The sequence below is a fragment of the Eleutherodactylus coqui genome, unplaced genomic scaffold (assembly GCF_035609145.1).
Source record: "Eleutherodactylus coqui strain aEleCoq1 unplaced genomic scaffold, aEleCoq1.hap1 HAP1_SCAFFOLD_452, whole genome shotgun sequence".
Lineage (NCBI taxonomy): Eukaryota > Metazoa > Chordata > Amphibia > Anura > Eleutherodactylidae > Eleutherodactylus > Eleutherodactylus coqui.
The window spans coordinates 1-14,253 of record NW_027102021.1 but is presented as its reverse complement, the minus strand read 5'-3'; the positions used below and the strand labels follow the sequence as shown (position 1 = coordinate 14,253).

General features: G+C 56.8%; 63 pseudogenes; all 63 read left to right on the top strand.

Moving 5' to 3' along the window:
* Window positions 1-42: 42 nt before the first annotated feature.
* Window positions 43-161, top strand: LOC136594572 (5S ribosomal RNA; annotated as a pseudogene).
* An 80-nt stretch (window positions 162-241) lies between these two features.
* Window positions 242-360, top strand: LOC136594631 (5S ribosomal RNA; annotated as a pseudogene).
* An 80-nt stretch (window positions 361-440) lies between these two features.
* LOC136594546 (5S ribosomal RNA) lies at window positions 441-559 on the top strand (annotated as a pseudogene).
* Window positions 560-639: 80 nt separating this feature from the next.
* LOC136594623 (5S ribosomal RNA) lies at window positions 640-758 on the top strand (annotated as a pseudogene).
* Window positions 759-838: 80 nt separating this feature from the next.
* Window positions 839-957, top strand: LOC136594645 (5S ribosomal RNA; annotated as a pseudogene).
* An 80-nt stretch (window positions 958-1,037) lies between these two features.
* Window positions 1,038-1,156, top strand: LOC136594644 (5S ribosomal RNA; annotated as a pseudogene).
* Window positions 1,157-1,236: 80 nt separating this feature from the next.
* LOC136594643 (5S ribosomal RNA) lies at window positions 1,237-1,355 on the top strand (annotated as a pseudogene).
* Window positions 1,356-1,435: 80 nt separating this feature from the next.
* Window positions 1,436-1,554, top strand: LOC136594642 (5S ribosomal RNA; annotated as a pseudogene).
* An 80-nt stretch (window positions 1,555-1,634) lies between these two features.
* Window positions 1,635-1,753, top strand: LOC136594497 (5S ribosomal RNA; annotated as a pseudogene).
* An 80-nt stretch (window positions 1,754-1,833) lies between these two features.
* On the top strand, window positions 1,834-1,952 carry LOC136594641 (5S ribosomal RNA; annotated as a pseudogene).
* Window positions 1,953-2,032: 80 nt separating this feature from the next.
* Window positions 2,033-2,151, top strand: LOC136594639 (5S ribosomal RNA; annotated as a pseudogene).
* Window positions 2,152-2,231: 80 nt separating this feature from the next.
* On the top strand, window positions 2,232-2,350 carry LOC136594488 (5S ribosomal RNA; annotated as a pseudogene).
* Window positions 2,351-2,430: 80 nt separating this feature from the next.
* On the top strand, window positions 2,431-2,549 carry LOC136594638 (5S ribosomal RNA; annotated as a pseudogene).
* An 80-nt stretch (window positions 2,550-2,629) lies between these two features.
* On the top strand, window positions 2,630-2,748 carry LOC136594628 (5S ribosomal RNA; annotated as a pseudogene).
* An 80-nt stretch (window positions 2,749-2,828) lies between these two features.
* LOC136594615 (5S ribosomal RNA) lies at window positions 2,829-2,947 on the top strand (annotated as a pseudogene).
* An 80-nt stretch (window positions 2,948-3,027) lies between these two features.
* On the top strand, window positions 3,028-3,146 carry LOC136594602 (5S ribosomal RNA; annotated as a pseudogene).
* An 80-nt stretch (window positions 3,147-3,226) lies between these two features.
* LOC136594571 (5S ribosomal RNA) lies at window positions 3,227-3,345 on the top strand (annotated as a pseudogene).
* An 80-nt stretch (window positions 3,346-3,425) lies between these two features.
* On the top strand, window positions 3,426-3,544 carry LOC136594630 (5S ribosomal RNA; annotated as a pseudogene).
* An 80-nt stretch (window positions 3,545-3,624) lies between these two features.
* LOC136594545 (5S ribosomal RNA) lies at window positions 3,625-3,743 on the top strand (annotated as a pseudogene).
* An 80-nt stretch (window positions 3,744-3,823) lies between these two features.
* On the top strand, window positions 3,824-3,942 carry LOC136594622 (5S ribosomal RNA; annotated as a pseudogene).
* Window positions 3,943-4,022: 80 nt separating this feature from the next.
* On the top strand, window positions 4,023-4,141 carry LOC136594590 (5S ribosomal RNA; annotated as a pseudogene).
* Window positions 4,142-4,221: 80 nt separating this feature from the next.
* Window positions 4,222-4,340, top strand: LOC136594578 (5S ribosomal RNA; annotated as a pseudogene).
* Window positions 4,341-4,420: 80 nt separating this feature from the next.
* Window positions 4,421-4,539, top strand: LOC136594566 (5S ribosomal RNA; annotated as a pseudogene).
* Window positions 4,540-4,619: 80 nt separating this feature from the next.
* LOC136594554 (5S ribosomal RNA) lies at window positions 4,620-4,738 on the top strand (annotated as a pseudogene).
* An 80-nt stretch (window positions 4,739-4,818) lies between these two features.
* Window positions 4,819-4,937, top strand: LOC136594496 (5S ribosomal RNA; annotated as a pseudogene).
* Window positions 4,938-5,017: 80 nt separating this feature from the next.
* Window positions 5,018-5,136, top strand: LOC136594542 (5S ribosomal RNA; annotated as a pseudogene).
* An 80-nt stretch (window positions 5,137-5,216) lies between these two features.
* LOC136594529 (5S ribosomal RNA) lies at window positions 5,217-5,335 on the top strand (annotated as a pseudogene).
* Window positions 5,336-5,415: 80 nt separating this feature from the next.
* LOC136594487 (5S ribosomal RNA) lies at window positions 5,416-5,534 on the top strand (annotated as a pseudogene).
* Window positions 5,535-5,614: 80 nt separating this feature from the next.
* Window positions 5,615-5,733, top strand: LOC136594517 (5S ribosomal RNA; annotated as a pseudogene).
* An 80-nt stretch (window positions 5,734-5,813) lies between these two features.
* On the top strand, window positions 5,814-5,932 carry LOC136594505 (5S ribosomal RNA; annotated as a pseudogene).
* Window positions 5,933-6,012: 80 nt separating this feature from the next.
* On the top strand, window positions 6,013-6,131 carry LOC136594492 (5S ribosomal RNA; annotated as a pseudogene).
* Window positions 6,132-6,211: 80 nt separating this feature from the next.
* On the top strand, window positions 6,212-6,330 carry LOC136594480 (5S ribosomal RNA; annotated as a pseudogene).
* Window positions 6,331-6,623: 293 nt separating this feature from the next.
* LOC136594507 (5S ribosomal RNA) lies at window positions 6,624-6,742 on the top strand (annotated as a pseudogene).
* Window positions 6,743-7,020: 278 nt separating this feature from the next.
* LOC136594468 (5S ribosomal RNA) lies at window positions 7,021-7,139 on the top strand (annotated as a pseudogene).
* An 80-nt stretch (window positions 7,140-7,219) lies between these two features.
* On the top strand, window positions 7,220-7,338 carry LOC136594456 (5S ribosomal RNA; annotated as a pseudogene).
* Window positions 7,339-7,418: 80 nt separating this feature from the next.
* On the top strand, window positions 7,419-7,537 carry LOC136594444 (5S ribosomal RNA; annotated as a pseudogene).
* Window positions 7,538-7,617: 80 nt separating this feature from the next.
* Window positions 7,618-7,736, top strand: LOC136594432 (5S ribosomal RNA; annotated as a pseudogene).
* An 80-nt stretch (window positions 7,737-7,816) lies between these two features.
* Window positions 7,817-7,935, top strand: LOC136594606 (5S ribosomal RNA; annotated as a pseudogene).
* An 80-nt stretch (window positions 7,936-8,015) lies between these two features.
* Window positions 8,016-8,134, top strand: LOC136594420 (5S ribosomal RNA; annotated as a pseudogene).
* An 80-nt stretch (window positions 8,135-8,214) lies between these two features.
* On the top strand, window positions 8,215-8,333 carry LOC136594407 (5S ribosomal RNA; annotated as a pseudogene).
* An 80-nt stretch (window positions 8,334-8,413) lies between these two features.
* LOC136594291 (5S ribosomal RNA) lies at window positions 8,414-8,532 on the top strand (annotated as a pseudogene).
* Window positions 8,533-8,810: 278 nt separating this feature from the next.
* LOC136594501 (5S ribosomal RNA) lies at window positions 8,811-8,929 on the top strand (annotated as a pseudogene).
* Window positions 8,930-9,009: 80 nt separating this feature from the next.
* On the top strand, window positions 9,010-9,128 carry LOC136594486 (5S ribosomal RNA; annotated as a pseudogene).
* Window positions 9,129-9,208: 80 nt separating this feature from the next.
* Window positions 9,209-9,327, top strand: LOC136594463 (5S ribosomal RNA; annotated as a pseudogene).
* An 80-nt stretch (window positions 9,328-9,407) lies between these two features.
* LOC136594481 (5S ribosomal RNA) lies at window positions 9,408-9,526 on the top strand (annotated as a pseudogene).
* Window positions 9,527-9,606: 80 nt separating this feature from the next.
* LOC136594506 (5S ribosomal RNA) lies at window positions 9,607-9,725 on the top strand (annotated as a pseudogene).
* Window positions 9,726-9,805: 80 nt separating this feature from the next.
* LOC136594395 (5S ribosomal RNA) lies at window positions 9,806-9,924 on the top strand (annotated as a pseudogene).
* An 80-nt stretch (window positions 9,925-10,004) lies between these two features.
* Window positions 10,005-10,123, top strand: LOC136594382 (5S ribosomal RNA; annotated as a pseudogene).
* A 277-nt stretch (window positions 10,124-10,400) lies between these two features.
* On the top strand, window positions 10,401-10,519 carry LOC136594370 (5S ribosomal RNA; annotated as a pseudogene).
* An 80-nt stretch (window positions 10,520-10,599) lies between these two features.
* On the top strand, window positions 10,600-10,718 carry LOC136594358 (5S ribosomal RNA; annotated as a pseudogene).
* A 476-nt stretch (window positions 10,719-11,194) lies between these two features.
* Window positions 11,195-11,313, top strand: LOC136594544 (5S ribosomal RNA; annotated as a pseudogene).
* An 80-nt stretch (window positions 11,314-11,393) lies between these two features.
* Window positions 11,394-11,511, top strand: LOC136594604 (5S ribosomal RNA; annotated as a pseudogene).
* A 278-nt stretch (window positions 11,512-11,789) lies between these two features.
* Window positions 11,790-11,908, top strand: LOC136594346 (5S ribosomal RNA; annotated as a pseudogene).
* An 80-nt stretch (window positions 11,909-11,988) lies between these two features.
* LOC136594334 (5S ribosomal RNA) lies at window positions 11,989-12,107 on the top strand (annotated as a pseudogene).
* Window positions 12,108-12,190: 83 nt separating this feature from the next.
* Window positions 12,191-12,309, top strand: LOC136594322 (5S ribosomal RNA; annotated as a pseudogene).
* An 80-nt stretch (window positions 12,310-12,389) lies between these two features.
* Window positions 12,390-12,508, top strand: LOC136594495 (5S ribosomal RNA; annotated as a pseudogene).
* An 80-nt stretch (window positions 12,509-12,588) lies between these two features.
* Window positions 12,589-12,707, top strand: LOC136594310 (5S ribosomal RNA; annotated as a pseudogene).
* Window positions 12,708-12,786: 79 nt separating this feature from the next.
* On the top strand, window positions 12,787-12,905 carry LOC136594531 (5S ribosomal RNA; annotated as a pseudogene).
* An 80-nt stretch (window positions 12,906-12,985) lies between these two features.
* Window positions 12,986-13,104, top strand: LOC136594485 (5S ribosomal RNA; annotated as a pseudogene).
* A 79-nt stretch (window positions 13,105-13,183) lies between these two features.
* LOC136594298 (5S ribosomal RNA) lies at window positions 13,184-13,302 on the top strand (annotated as a pseudogene).
* Window positions 13,303-13,382: 80 nt separating this feature from the next.
* Window positions 13,383-13,501, top strand: LOC136594652 (5S ribosomal RNA; annotated as a pseudogene).
* An 80-nt stretch (window positions 13,502-13,581) lies between these two features.
* Window positions 13,582-13,699, top strand: LOC136594473 (5S ribosomal RNA; annotated as a pseudogene).
* Window positions 13,700-13,779: 80 nt separating this feature from the next.
* LOC136594640 (5S ribosomal RNA) lies at window positions 13,780-13,898 on the top strand (annotated as a pseudogene).
* Window positions 13,899-14,253: the final 355 nt, after the last annotated feature.

Here is a 14,253-nt window from a genome sequence, read left to right as displayed (position 1 = left end):
GCGTTCGCACTGCAGAAAGCCCATAGGAAAGGAGGAGGAGCTGTCAACGGGCATTCTAAGCTGAATGTGCCTGGTCTCGTCAGATCGCGGCCGCCAGCCAGCTTGAGGCCTGGCAAGTACCAGTATGGGTGACCGGCTGGGAATCCCAGGTCCCGTTGACTTTTAAGGCCGTGAGTAGGTTTTTTTCCTTTTCGGAGGTGCGTTCGCACTGCAGAAAGCCCATAGGAAAGGAGGAGGAGCTGTCAACGGGCATTCTAAGCTGAATGTGCCTGGTCTCGTCAGATCGCGGCCGCCAGCCAGTTTGAGGCCTGGCAAGTACCAGTATGGGTGACCGGCTGGGAATGCCAGGTCCCGTTGACTTTTAAGGCCGTGAGTAGGTTTCTTTCCTTTTCGGAGGTGCGTTCGCACTGCAGAAAGCCCATAGGAAAGGAGGAGGAGCTGTCAACGGGCATTCTAAGCTGAATGTGCCTGCTCTCGTCAGATCGCGGCCGCCAGCCAGCTTGAGGCCTGGCAAGTACCAGTATGGGTGACCGGCTGGGAATCCCAGGTCCCATTGACTTTTAAGGCCGTGAGTAGGTTTCTTTCCTTTTCGGAGGTGCGTTCGCACTGCAGAAAGCCCATAGGAAAGGAGGAGGAGCTGTCAACGGGCATCCTAAGCTGAATGTGCCTGCTCTCGTCAGATCGCGGCCGCCAGCCAGCTTGAGGCCTGGCAAGTACCAGTATGGGTGACCGGCTGGTAATCCCAGGTCCCGTTGACTTTTAAGGCCGTGAGTAGGTTTCTTTCCTTTTCGGAGGTGCGTTCGCACTGCAGAAAGCCCATAGGAAAGGAGGAGGAGCTGTCAACGGGCATTCTAAGCTGAATGTGCCTGCTCTCGTCAGATCGCGGCCGCCAGCCAGCTTGAGGCCTGGCAAGTACCAGTATGGGTGACCGGCTGGGAATCCCAGGTCCCGTTGACTTTTAAGGCCGTGAGTAGGTTTCTTTCCTTTTCGGAGGTGCGATCGCACTGCAGAAAGCCCATAGGAAAGGAGGAGGAGCTGTCAACGGGCATTCTAAGCTGAATGTGCCTGCTCTCGTCAGATCGCGGCCGCCAGCCAGCTTGAGGCCTGGCAAGTACCAGTATGGGTGACCGGCTGGGAATCCCAGGTCCCGTTGACTTTTAAGGCCGTGAGTAGGTTTCTTTCCTATTCGGAGGTGCGTTCGCACTGCAGAAAGCCCATAGGAAAGGAGGAGGAGCTGTCAACGGGCATTCTAAGCTGAATGTGCCTGCTCTCGTCAGATCGCGGCCGCCAGCCAGCTTGAGGCCTGGCAAGTACCAGTATGGGTGACCGGCTGGGAATCCCAGGTCCCGTTGACTTTTAAGGCCGTGAGTAGGTTTCTTTCCGTTTCGGAGGTGCGTTCGCACTGCAGAAAGCCCATAGGAAAGGAGGAGGAGCTGTCAACGGGCATTCTAAGCTGAATGTGCCTGCTCTCGTCAGATCGCGGCCGCCAGCCAGCTTGAGGCCTGGCAAGTACCAGTATGGGTGACCGGCTGGGAATCCCAGGTCCCGTTGACTTTTAAGGCCGTGAGTAGGTTTCTTTCCTTTTCGGAGGTGCGTTCGCACTGCAGAAAGCCCATAGGAAAGGAGGAGAAGCTGTCAATGGGCATTCTAAGCTGAATGTGCCTGCTCTCGTCAGATCGCGGCCGCCAGCCAGCTTGAGGCCTGGCAAGTACCAGTATGGGTGACCGGCTGGGAATCCCAGGTCCCGTTGACTTTTAAGGCCGTGAGTAGGTTTCTTTCCTTTTCGGAGGTGCGTTCGCACTGCAGAAAGCCCATAGGAAAGGAGGAGGAGCTGTCAACGGGCATTCTAAGCTGAATGTGCCTGCTCTCGTCAGATCGCGGCCGCCAGCCAGCTTGAGGCCTGGCAAGTACCAGTATGGGTGACCGGCTGGGAATCCCAGGTCCCGTTGACTTTTAAGGCCGTGAGTAGGTTTCTTTCCTTTTCGGAGGTGCGTTCGCACTGCAGAAAGCCCATAGGAAAGGAGGAGGAGCTGTCAACGGGCATTCTAAGCTGAATGTGCCTGCTCTCGTCAGATCGCGGCCGCCAGCCAGCTTGAGGCCTGGCAAGTACCAGTATGGGTGACCGGCTGGGAATCCCAGGTCCCGTTGACTTTTAAGGCCGTGAGTAGGTTTCTTTCCGTTTCGGAGGTGCGTTCGCACTGCAGAAAGCCCATAGGAAAGGAGGAGGAGCTGTCAACGGGCATTCTAAGCTGAATGTGCCTGCTCTCGTCAGACCGCGGCCGCCAGCCAGCTTGAGGCCTGGCAAGTACCAGTATGGGTGACCGGCTGGGAATCCCAGGTCCCGTTGACTTTTAAGGCCGTGAGTAGGTTTCTTTCCTTTTCGGAGGTGCGTTCGCACTGCAGAAAGCCCATAGGAAAGGAGGAGGAGCTGTCAACGGGCATTCTAAGCTGAATGTGCCTGCTCTCGTCAGATCGCGGCCGCCAGCCAGCTTGAGGCCTGGCAAGTACCAGTATGGGTGACCGGCTGGGAATCCCAGGTCCCGTTGACTTTTAAGGCCGTGAGTAGGTTTCTTTCCTTTTCGGAGGTGCGTTCGCACTGCAGAAAGCCCATAGGAAAGGAGGAGGAGCTGTCAACGGGCATTCTAAGCTGAATGTGCCTGCTCTCGTCAGATCGCGGCCGCCAGCCAGCTTGAGGCCTGGCAAGTACCAGTATGGGTGACCGGCTGGGAATCCCAGGTCCCGTTGACTTTTAAGGCCGTGAGTAGTTTTCTTTCCTTTTCGGAGGTGCGTTCGCACTGCAGAAAGCCCATAGGAAAGGAGGAGGAGCTGTCAACGGGCATTCTAAGCTGAATGTGCCTGCTCTCGTCAGATCGCGGCCGCCAGCCAGCTTGAGGCCTGGCAAGTACCAGTATGGGTGACCGGCTGGGAATCCCAGGTCCCGTTGACTTTTAAGGCCGTGAGCAGGTTGCTTTCCTTTTCGGAGGTGCGTTCGCACTGCAGAAAGCCCATAGGAAAGGAGGAGGAGCTGTCAACGGGCATTCTAAGCTGAATGTGCCTGCTCTCGTCAGATCGCGGCCGCCAGCCAGCTTGAGGCCTGGCAAGTACCAGTATGGGTGACCGGCTGGGAATCCCAGGTCCCGTTGACTTTTAAGGCCGTGAGTAGGTTTTTTTCCTTTTCGGAGGTGCGTTCGCACTGCAGAAAGCCCATAGGAAAGGAGGAGGAGCTGTCAACGGGCATTCTAAGCTGAATGTGCCTGGTCTCGTCAGATCGCGGCCGCCAGCCAGCTTGAGGCCTGGCAAGTACCAGTATGGGTGACCGGCTGGGAATCCCAGGTCCCGTTGACTTTTAAGGCCGTGAGTAGGTTTTTTTCCTTTTCGGAGGTGCGTTCGCACTGCAGAAAGCCCATAGGAAAGGAGGAGGAGCTGTCAACGGGCATTCTAAGCTGAATGTGCCTGGTCTCGTCAGATCGCGGCCGCCAGCCAGTTTGAGGCCTGGCAAGTACCAGTATGGGTGACCGGCTGGGAATGCCAGGTCCCGTTGACTTTTAAGGCCGTGAGTAGGTTTCTTTCCTTTTCGGAGGTGCGTTCGCACTGCAGAAAGCCCATAGGAAAGGAGGAGGAGCTGTCAACGGGCATTCTAAGCTGAATGTGCCTGCTCTCGTCAGATCGCGGCCGCCAGCCAGCTTGAGGCCTGGCAAGTACCAGTATGGGTGACCGGCTGGGAATCCCAGGTCCCATTGACTTTTAAGGCCGTGAGTAGGTTTCTTTCCTTTTCGGAGGTGCGTTCGCACTGCAGAAAGCCCATAGGAAAGGAGGAGGAGCTGTCAACGGGCATCCTAAGCTGAATGTGCCTGCTCTCGTCAGATCGCGGCCGCCAGCCAGCTTGAGGCCTGGCAAGTACCAGTATGGGTGACCGGCTGGTAATCCCAGGTCCCGTTGACTTTTAAGGCCGTGAGTAGGTTTCTTTCCTTTTCGGAGGTGCGTTCGCACTGCAGAAAGCCCATAGGAAAGGAGGAGGAGCTGTCAACGGGCATTCTAAGCTGAATGTGCCTGCTCTCGTCAGATCGCGGCCGCCAGCCAGCTTGAGGCCTGGCAAGTACCAGTATGGGTGACCGGCTGGGAATCCCAGGTCCCGTTGACTTTTAAGGCCGTGAGTAGGTTTCTTTCCTTTTCGGAGGTGCGATCGCACTGCAGAAAGCCCATAGGAAAGGAGGAGGAGCTGTCAACGGGCATTCTAAGCTGAATGTGCCTGCTCTCGTCAGATCGCGGCCGCCAGCCAGCTTGAGGCCTGGCAAGTACCAGTATGGGTGACCGGCTGGGAATCCCAGGTCCCGTTGACTTTTAAGGCCGTGAGTAGGTTTCTTTCCTATTCGGAGGTGCGTTCGCACTGCAGAAAGCCCATAGGAAAGGAGGAGGAGCTGTCAACGGGCATTCTAAGCTGAATGTGCCTGCTCTCGTCAGATCGCGGCCGCCAGCCAGCTTGAGGCCTGGCAAGTACCAGTATGGGTGACCGGCTGGGAATCCCAGGTCCCGTTGACTTTTAAGGCCGTGAGTAGGTTTCTTTCCGTTTCGGAGGTGCGTTCGCACTGCAGAAAGCCCATAGGAAAGGAGGAGGAGCTGTCAACGGGCATTCTAAGCTGAATGTGCCTGCTCTCGTCAGATCGCGGCCGCCAGCCAGCTTGAGGCCTGGCAAGTACCAGTATGGGTGACCGGCTGGGAATCCCAGGTCCCGTTGACTTTTAAGGCCGTGAGTAGGTTTCTTTCCTTTTCGGAGGTGCGTTCGCACTGCAGAAAGCCCATAGGAAAGGAGGAGAAGCTGTCAATGGGCATTCTAAGCTGAATGTGCCTGCTCTCGTCAGATCGCGGCCGCCAGCCAGCTTGAGGCCTGGCAAGTACCAGTATGGGTGACCGGCTGGGAATCCCAGGTCCCGTTGACTTTTAAGGCCGTGAGTAGGTTTCTTTCCTTTTCGGAGGTGCGTTCGCACTGCAGAAAGCCCATAGGAAAGGAGGAGGAGCTGTCAACGGGCATTCTAAGCTGAATGTGCCTGCTCTCGTCAGATCGCGGCCGCCAGCCAGCTTGAGGCCTGGCAAGTACCAGTATGGGTGACCGGCTGGGAATCCCAGGTCCCGTTGACTTTTAAGGCCGTGAGTAGGTTTCTTTCCTTTTCGGAGGTGCGTTCGCACTGCAGAAAGCCCATAGGAAAGGAGGAGGAGCTGTCAACGGGCATTCTAAGCTGAATGTGCCTGCTCTCGTCAGATCGCGGCCGCCAGCCAGCTTGAGGCCTGGCAAGTACCAGTATGGGTGACCGGCTGGGAATCCCAGGTCCCGTTGACTTTTAAGGCCGTGAGTAGGTTTCTTTCCGTTTCGGAGGTGCGTTCGCACTGCAGAAAGCCCATAGGAAAGGAGGAGGAGCTGTCAACGGGCATTCTAAGCTGAATGTGCCTGCTCTCGTCAGACCGCGGCCGCCAGCCAGCTTGAGGCCTGGCAAGTACCAGTATGGGTGACCGGCTGGGAATCCCAGGTCCCGTTGACTTTTAAGGCCGTGAGTAGGTTTCTTTCCTTTTCGGAGGTGCGTTCGCACTGCAGAAAGCCCATAGGAAAGGAGGAGGAGCTGTCAACGGGCATTCTAAGCTGAATGTGCCTGCTCTCGTCAGATCGCGGCCGCCAGCCAGCTTGAGGCCTGGCAAGTACCAGTATGGGTGACCGGCTGGGAATCCCAGGTCCCGTTGACTTTTAAGGCCGTGAGTAGGTTTCTTTCCTTTTCGGAGGTGCGTTCGCACTGCAGAAAGCCCATAGGAAAGGAGGAGGAGCTGTCAACGGGCATTCTAAGCTGAATGTGCCTGCTCTCGTCAGATCGCGGCCGCCAGCCAGCTTGAGGCCTGGCAAGTACCAGTATGGGTGACCGGCTGGGAATCCCAGGTCCCGTTGACTTTTAAGGCCGTGAGTAGTTTTCTTTCCTTTTCGGAGGTGCGTTCGCACTGCAGAAAGCCCATAGGAAAGGAGGAGGAGCTGTCAACGGGCATTCTAAGCTGAATGTGCCTGCTCTCGTCAGATCGCGGCCGCCAGCCAGCTTGAGGCCTGGCAAGTACCAGTATGGGTGACCGGCTGGGAATCCCAGGTCCCGTTGACTTTTAAGGCCGTGAGTGGGTTTCTTTCCGTTTCGGAGGTGCGTTCGCACTGCAGAAAGCCCATAGGAAAGGAGGAGGAGCTGTCAACGGGCATTCTAAGCTGAATGTGCCTGCTCTCGTCAGATCGCGGCCGCCAGCCAGCTTGAGGCCTGGCAAGTACCAGTATGGGTGACCGGCTGGGAATCCCAGGTCCCGTTGACTTTTAAGGCCGTGAGTAGGTTTCTTTCCGTTTCGGAGGTGCGTTCGCACTGCAGAAAGCCCATAGGAAAGGAGGAGGAGCTGTCAACGGGCATTCTAAGCTGAATGTGCCTGCTCTCGTCAGATCGCTCTCGTCAGATCGCGGCCGCCAGCCAGCTTGAGGCCTGGCAAGTACCAGTATGGGTGACCGGCTGGGAATCCCAGGTCCCGTTGACTTTTAAGGCCGTGAGTAGGTTTCTTTCCTTTTCGGAGGTGCGTTCGCACTGCAGAAAGCCCATAGGAAAGGAGGAGGAGCTGTCAACGGGCATTCTAAGCTGAATGTGCTTGCTCTCGTCAGATCGCGGCCGCCAGCCAGCTTGAGGCCTGGCAAGTACCAGTATGGGTGACCGGCTGGGAATCCCAGGTCCCGTTGACTTTTAAGGCCGTGAGTAGGTTTCTTTCCTTTTCGGAGGTGCGTTCGCACTGCAGAAAGCCCATAGGAAAGGAGGAGGAGCTGTCAACGGGCATTCTAAGCTGAATTTGCCTGCTCTCGTCAGATCGCGGCCGCCAGCCAGCTTGAGGCTGGCAAGTACCAGTATGGGTGACCGGCTGGGAATCCCAGCTCCCGTTGACTTTTAAGGCCGTGAGTAGGTTTCTTTCCGTTTCGGAGGTGCGTTCGCACTGCAGAAAGCCCATAGGAAAGGAGGAGGAGCTGTCAACGGGCATTCTAAGCTGAATGTGCCTGCTCTCGTCAGATCGCGGCCGCCAGCCAGCTTGAGGCCTGGCAAGTACCAGTATGGGTGACCGGCTGGGAATCCCAGGTCCCGTTGACTTTTAAGGCCGTGAGTAGGTTTCTTTCCTTTTCGGAGGTGCGTTCGCACTGCAGAAAGCCCATAGGAAAGGAGGAGGAGCTGTCAACGGGCATTCTAAGCTGAATGTGCCTGCTCTCGTCAGATCGCGGCCGCCAGCCAGCTTGAGGCCTGGCAAGTACCAGTATGGGTGACCGGCTGGGAATCCCAGGTCCCGTTGACTTTTAAGGCCGTGAGTAGGTTTCTTTCCGTTTCGGAGGTGCGTTCGCACTGCAGAAAGCCCATAGGAAAGGAGGAGGAGCTGTCAACGGGCATTCTAAGCTGAATGTGCCTGCTCTCGTCAGATCGCGGCCGCCAGCCAGCTTGAGGCCTGGCAAGTACCAGTATGGGTGACCGGCTGGGAATCCCAGGTCCCGTTGACTTTTAAGGCCGTGAGTAGGTTTATTTCCGTTTCGGAGGTGCGTTCGCACTGCAGAAAGCCCATAGGAAAGGAGGAGGAGCTGTCAACGGGCATTCTAAGCTGAATGTGCCTGCTCTCGTCAGATCGCGGCCGCCAGCCAGCTTGAGGCCTGGCAAGTACCAGTATGGGTGACCGGCTGGGAATCCCAGGTCCCGTTGACTTTTAAGGCCGTGAGTAGGTTTCTTTCCGTTTCGGAGGTGCGTTCGCACTGCAGAAAGCCCATAGGAAAGGAGGAGGAGCTGTCAACGGGCATTCTAAGCTGAATGTGCCTGCTCTCGTCAGATCGCGGCCGCCAGCCAGCTTGAGGCCTGGCAAGTACCAGTATGGGTGAACGGCTGGGAATCCCAGGTCCCGTTGACTTTTAAGGCCGTGAGTAGGTTTCTTTCCTTTTCGGAGGTGCGTTCGCACTGCAGAAAGCCCATAGGAAAGGAGGAGAAGCTGTCAACGGGCATTCTAAGCTGAATGTGCCTGCTCTCGTCAGATCGCGGCCGCCAGCCAGCTTGAGGCCTGGCAAGTACCAGTATGGGTGACCGGCTGGGAATCCCAGGTCCCGTTGACTTTTAAGGCCGTGAGTAGGTTTCTTTCCTTTTCGGAGGTGCGTTCGCACTGCAGAAAGCCCATAGGAAAGGAGGAGGAGCTGTCAACGGGCATTCTAAGCTGAATGTGCCTGCTCTCGTCAGATCGCGGCCGCCAGCCAGCTTGAGGCCTGGCAAGTACCAGTATGGGTGACCGGCTGGGAATCCCAGGTCCCGTTGACTTTTAAGGCCGTGAGTAGGTTTCTTTCCTTTTCGGAGGTGCGTTCGCACTGCAGAAAGCCCATAGGAAAGGAGGGGGAGCTGTCAACGGGCATTCTAAGCTGAATGTGCCTGCTCTCGTCAGATCGCAGCCGCCAGCCAGCTTGAGGCCTGGCAAGTACCAGTATGGGTGACCGGCTGGGAATCCCAGGTCCTGTTGACTTTTAAGGCCGTGAGTAGGTTTCTTTCCTTTTCGGAGGTGCGTTCGCACTGCAGAAAGCCCATAGGAAAGGAGGAGGAGCTGTCAACGGGCATTCTAAGCTGAATGTGCCTGCTCTCGTCAGATCGCGGCGCCAGCCAGCTTGAGGCCTGGCAAGTACCAGTATGGGTGAACGGCTGGGAATCCCAGGTCCCGTTGACTTTTAAGGCCGTGAGTAGGTTTCTTTCCTTTTCGGAGGTGCGTTCGCACTGCAGAAAGCCCATAGGAAAGGAGGAGGAGCTGTCAACGGGCATTCTAAGCTGAATGTGCCTGCTCTCGTCAGATCGCGGCCGCCAGCCAGCTTGAGGCCTGGCAAGTACCCGTATGGGTGACCGGCTGGGAATCCCAGGTCCCGTTGACTTTTAAGGCCGTGAGTAGGTTTCTTTCCGTTTCGGAGGTGCGTTCGCACTGCAGAAAGCCCATAGGAAAGGAGGAGGAGCTGTCAACGGGCATTCTAAGCTGAATGTGCCTGCTCTCGTCAGACCGCGGCCGCCAGCCAGCTTGAGGCCTGGCAAGTACCAGTATGGGTGACCGGCTGGGAATCCCAGGTCCCGTTGACTTTTAAGGCCGTGAGTAGGTTTCTTTCCTTTTCGGAGGTGCGTTCGCACTGCAGAAAGCCCATAGGAAAGGAGGAGGAGCTGTCAACGGGCATTCTGAGCTGAATGTGCCTGCTCTCGTCAGATCGCGGCCGCCAGCCAGCTTGAGGCCTGGCAAGTACCAGTATGGGTGACCGGCTGGGAATCCCAGGTCCCGTTGACTTTTAAGGCCGTGAGTAGGTTTCTTTCCTTTTCGGAGGTGCGTTCGCACTGCAGAAAGCCCATAGGAAAGGAGGAGAAGCTGTCAACGGGCATTCTAAGCTGAATGTGCCTGCTCTCGTTAGATCGCGGCCGCCAGCCAGCTTGAGGCCTGGCAAGTACCAGTATGGGTGACCGGCTGGGAATCCCAGGTCCCGTTGACTTTTAAGGCCGTGAGTAGGTTTCTTTCCTTTTCGGAGGTGCGTTCGCACTGCAGAAAGCCCATAGGAAAGGAGGAGGAGCTGTCAACGGGCATTCTAAGCTGAATGTGCCTGCTCTCGTCAGATCGCGGCCGCCAGCCAGCTTGAGGCCTGGCAAGTACCAGTATGGGTGACCGGCTGGGAATCCCAGGTCCCGTTGATTTTTAAGGCCGTGAGTAGGTTTCTTTCCTTTTCGGAGGTGCGTTCGCACTGCAGAAAGCCCATAGGAAAGGAGGAGGAGCTGTCAACGGGCATTCTAAGCTGAATGTGCCTGCTCTCGTCAGATCGCGGCCGCCAGCCAGCTTGAGGCCTGGCAAGTACCAGTATGGGTGACCGGCTGGGAATCCCAGGTCCCGTTGACTTTTAAGGCCGTGAGTAGGTTTCTTTCTTTTTCGGAGGTGCGTTCGCACTGCAGAAAGCCCATAGGAAAGGAGGAGGAGCTGTCAACGGGCATTCTAAGCTGAATGTGCCTGCTCTCGTCAGATCGCGGCCGCCAGCCAGCTTGAGGCCTGGCAAGTACCAGTATGGGTGACCGGCTGGGAATCCCAGGTCCCGTTGACTTTTAAGGCCGTGAGTAGGTTTCTTTCCGTTTCGGAGGTGCGTTCGCACTGCAGAAAGCCCATAGGAAAGGAGGAGGAGCTGTCAACGGCATTCTAAGTGAATGTGCCTGCTCTCGTCAGATTGCGGCCGCCAGCCAGCTTGAGGCCTGGCAAGTACCAGTATGGGTGACCGGCTGGGAATCCCAGGTCCCGTTGACTTTTAAGGCCGTGAGTAGGTTTCTTTCCTTTTCGGAGGTGCGTTCGCACTGCAGAAAGCCCATAGGAAAGGAGGAGGAGATGTCAACGGGCATTCTAAGCTGAATGTGCCTGCTCTCGTCAGATCGCGGCCGCCAGCCAGCTTGAGGCCTGGCAAGTACCAGTATGGGTGACCGGCTGGGAATCCCAGGTCCCGTTGACTTTTAAGGCCGTGAGTAGGTTTCTTTCCTTTTCGGAAGTGCGTTCGCACTGCAGAAAGCCCATAGGAAAGGAGGAGGAGCTGTCAACGGGCATTCTAAGCTGAATGTGCCTGCTCTCGTCAGATCGCGGCCGCCAGCCAGCTTGAGGCCTGGCAAGTACCAGTATGGGTGACCGGCTGGGAATCCCAGGTCCCGTTGACTTTTAAGGCCGTGAGTAGGTTTTTTTCCTTTTCGGAGGTGCGTTCGCACTGCAGAAAGCCCATAGGAAAGGAGGGGGAGCTGTCAACGGGCATTCTAAGCTGAATGTGCCTGGTCTCGTCAGATCGCGGCCGCCAGCCAGCTTGAGGCCTGGCAAGTACCAGTAGGGTGACCGGCTGGGAATCCCAGGTCCCGTTGACTTTTAAGGCCGTGAGTAGGTTTTTTTCCTTTTGGGAGGTGCGTTCGCACTGCAGAAAGCCCATAGGAAAGGAGGAGGAGCTGTCAACGGGCATTCTAAGCTGAATGTGCCTGTCTCGTCAGATCGCGGCCGCCAGCCAGCTTGAGGCCTGGCAAGTACCAGTATGGGTGACCGGCTGGGAATGCCAGGTCCCGTTGACTTTTAAGGCCGTGAGTAGGTTTCTTTCCTTTTCGGAGGTGCGTTCGCACTGCAGAAAGCCCATAGGAAAGGAGGAGGAGCTGTCAACGGGCATTCTAAGCTGAATGTGCCTGCTCTCGTCAGATCGCGGCCGCCAGCCAGCTTGAGGCCTGGCAAGTACCAGTATGGGTGACCGGCTGGGAATCCCAGGTCCCATTGACTTTTAAGGCCGTGAGTAGGTTTCTTTCCTTTTCGGAGGTGCGTTCGCACTGCAGAAAGCCCATAGGAAAGGAGGAGGAGCTGTCAACGGGCATCTAAGCTGAATGTGCCTGCTCTCGTCAGATCGCGGCCGCCAGCCAGCTTGAGGCCTGGCAAGTACCAGTATGGGTGACCGGCTGGGAATCCCAGGTCCCGTTGACTTTTAAGGCCGTGAGTAGGTTTCTTTCCTTTTCGGAGGTGCGTTCGCACTGCAGAAAGCCCATAGGAAAGGAGGAGGAGCTGTCAACGGGCATTCTAAGCTGAATGTGCCTGCTCTCGTCAGATCGCGGCCGCCAGCCAGCTTGAGGCCTGGCAAGTACCAGTATGGGTGACCGGCTGGAATCCCAGGTCCCGTTGACTTTTAAGGCCGTGAGTAGGTTTCTTTCCTTTTCGGAGGTGCGATCGCACTGCAGAAAGCCCATAGGAAAGGAGGAGGAGCTGTCAACGGGCATTCTAAGCTGAATGTGCCTGCTCTCGTCAGATCGCGGCCGCCAGCCAGCTTGAGGCCTGGCAAGTACCAGTATGGGTGACCGGCTGGGAATCCCAGGTCCCGTTGACTTTTAAGGCCGTGAGTAGGTTTCTTTCCTATTCGGAGGTGCGTTCGCACTGCAGAAAGCCCATAGGAAAGGAGGAGGAGCTGTCAACGGGCATTCTAAGCTGAATGTGCCTGCTCTCGTCAGATCGCGGCCGCCAGCCAGCTTGAGGCCTGGCAAGTACCAGTATGGGTGACCGGCTGGGAATCCCAGGTCCCGTTGACTTTTAAGGCCGTGAGTAGGTTTCTTTCCGTTTCGGAGGTGCGTTCGCACTGCAGAAAGCCCATAGGAAAGGAGGAGGAGGAGCTGTCAACGGGCATTCTAAGCTGAATGTGCCTGCTCTCGTCAGATCGCGGCCGCCAGCCAGCTTGAGGCCTGGCAAGTACCAGTATGGGTGACCGGCTGGGAATCCCAGGTCCCGTTGACTTTTAAGGCCGTGAGTAGGTTTCTTTCCTTTTCGGAGGTGCGTTCGCACTGCAGAAAGCCCATAGGAAAGGAGGAGAAGCTGTCAATGGGCATTCTAAGCTGAATGTGCCTGCTCTCGTCAGATCGCGGCCGCCAGCCAGCTTGAGGCCTGGCAAGTACCAGTATGGGTGACCGGCTGGGAATCCCAGGTCCCGTTGACTTTTAAGGCCGTGAGTAGGTTTCTTTCCTTTTCGGAGGTGCGTTCGCACTGCAGAAAGCCCATAGGAAAGGAGGAGGAGCTGTCAACGGGCATTCTAAGCTGAATGTGCCTGCTCTCGTCAGATCGCGGCCGCCAGCCAGCTTGAGGCCTGGCAAGTACCAGTATGGGTGACCGGCTGGGAATCCCAGGTCCCGTTGACTTTTAAGGCCGTGAGTAGGTTTCTTTCCTTTTCGGAGGTGCGTTCGCACTGCAGAAAGCCATAGGAAAGGAGGAGGAGCTGTCAACGGGCATTCTAAGCTGAATGTGCCTGCTCTCGTCAGATCGTGGCCGCCAGCCAGCTTGAGGCCTGGCAAGTACCAGTATGGGTGACCGGCTGGGAATCCCAGGTCCCGTTGACTTTTAAGGCCGTGAGTAGGTTTCTTTCCGTTTCGGAGGTGCGTTCGCACTGCAGAAAGCCCATAGGAAAGGAGGAGGAGCTGTCAACGGGCATTCTAAGCTGAATGTGCCTGCTCTCGTCAGACCGCGGCCGCCAGCCAGCTTGAGGCCTGGCAAGTACCAGTATGGGTGACCGGCTGGGAATCCCAGGTCCCGTTGACTTTTAAGGCCGTGAGTAGGTTTCTTTCCTTTTCGGAGGTGCGTTCGCACTGCAGAAAGCCATAGGAAAGGAGGAGGAGCTGTCAACGGGCATTCTAAGCTGAATGTGCCTGCTCTCGTCAGATCGCGGCCGCCAGCCAGCTTGAGGCCTGGCAAGTACCAGTATGGGTGACCGGCTGGGAATCCCAGGTCCCGTTGACTTTTAAGGCCGTGAGTAGGTTTCTTTCCTTTTCGGAGGTGCGTTCGCACTGCAGAAAGCCCATAGGAAAGGAGGAGGAGCTGTCAACGGGCATTCTAAGCTGAATGTGCCTGCTCTCGTCAGATCGCGGCCGCCAGCCAGCTTGAGGCCTGGCAAGTACCAGTATGGGTGACCGGCTGGGAATCCCAGGTCCCGTTGACTTTTAAGGCCGTGAGTGGGTTTCTTTCCGTTTCGGAGGTGCGTTCGCACTGCAGAAAGCCCATAGGAAAGGAGGAGGAGCTGTCAACGGGCATTCTAAGCTGAATGTGCCTGCTCTCGTCAGATCGCGGCCGCCAGCCAGCTTGAGGCCTGGCAAGTACCAGTATGGGTGACCGGCTGGGAATCCAGGTCCCGTTGACTTTTAAGGCCGTGAGTGGGTTTCTTTCCGTTTCGGAGGTGCGTTCGCACTGCAGAAAGCCCATAGGAAAGGAGGAGGAGCTGTCAACGGGCATTCTAAGCTGAATGTGCCTGCTCTCGTCAGATCGCGGCCGCCAGCCAGCTTGAGGCCTGGCAAGTACCAGTATGGGTGACCGGCTGGGAATCCCAGGTCCCGTTGACTTTTAAGGCCGTGAGTAGGTTTCTTTCCGTTTCGGAGGTGCGTTCGCACTGCAGAAAGCCCATAGGAAAGGAGGAGGAGCTGTCAACGGGCATTCTAAGCTGAATGTGCCTGCTCTCGTCAGATCGCCTCTCAGTCAGATCGCGGCCGCCAGCCAGCTTGAGGCCTGGCAAGTACCAGTATGGGTGACCGGCTGGGAATCCAGGTCCCGTTGACTTTAAGGGCCGTGAGTAGGTTTCTTTCCTTTTCGGAGGTGCGTTCGCACTGCAGAAAGCCCATAGGAAAGGAGGAGGAGCTGTCAACGGGCATTCTAAGCTGAATGTGCCTGCTCTCGTCAGATCGCGGCCGCCAGCCAGAC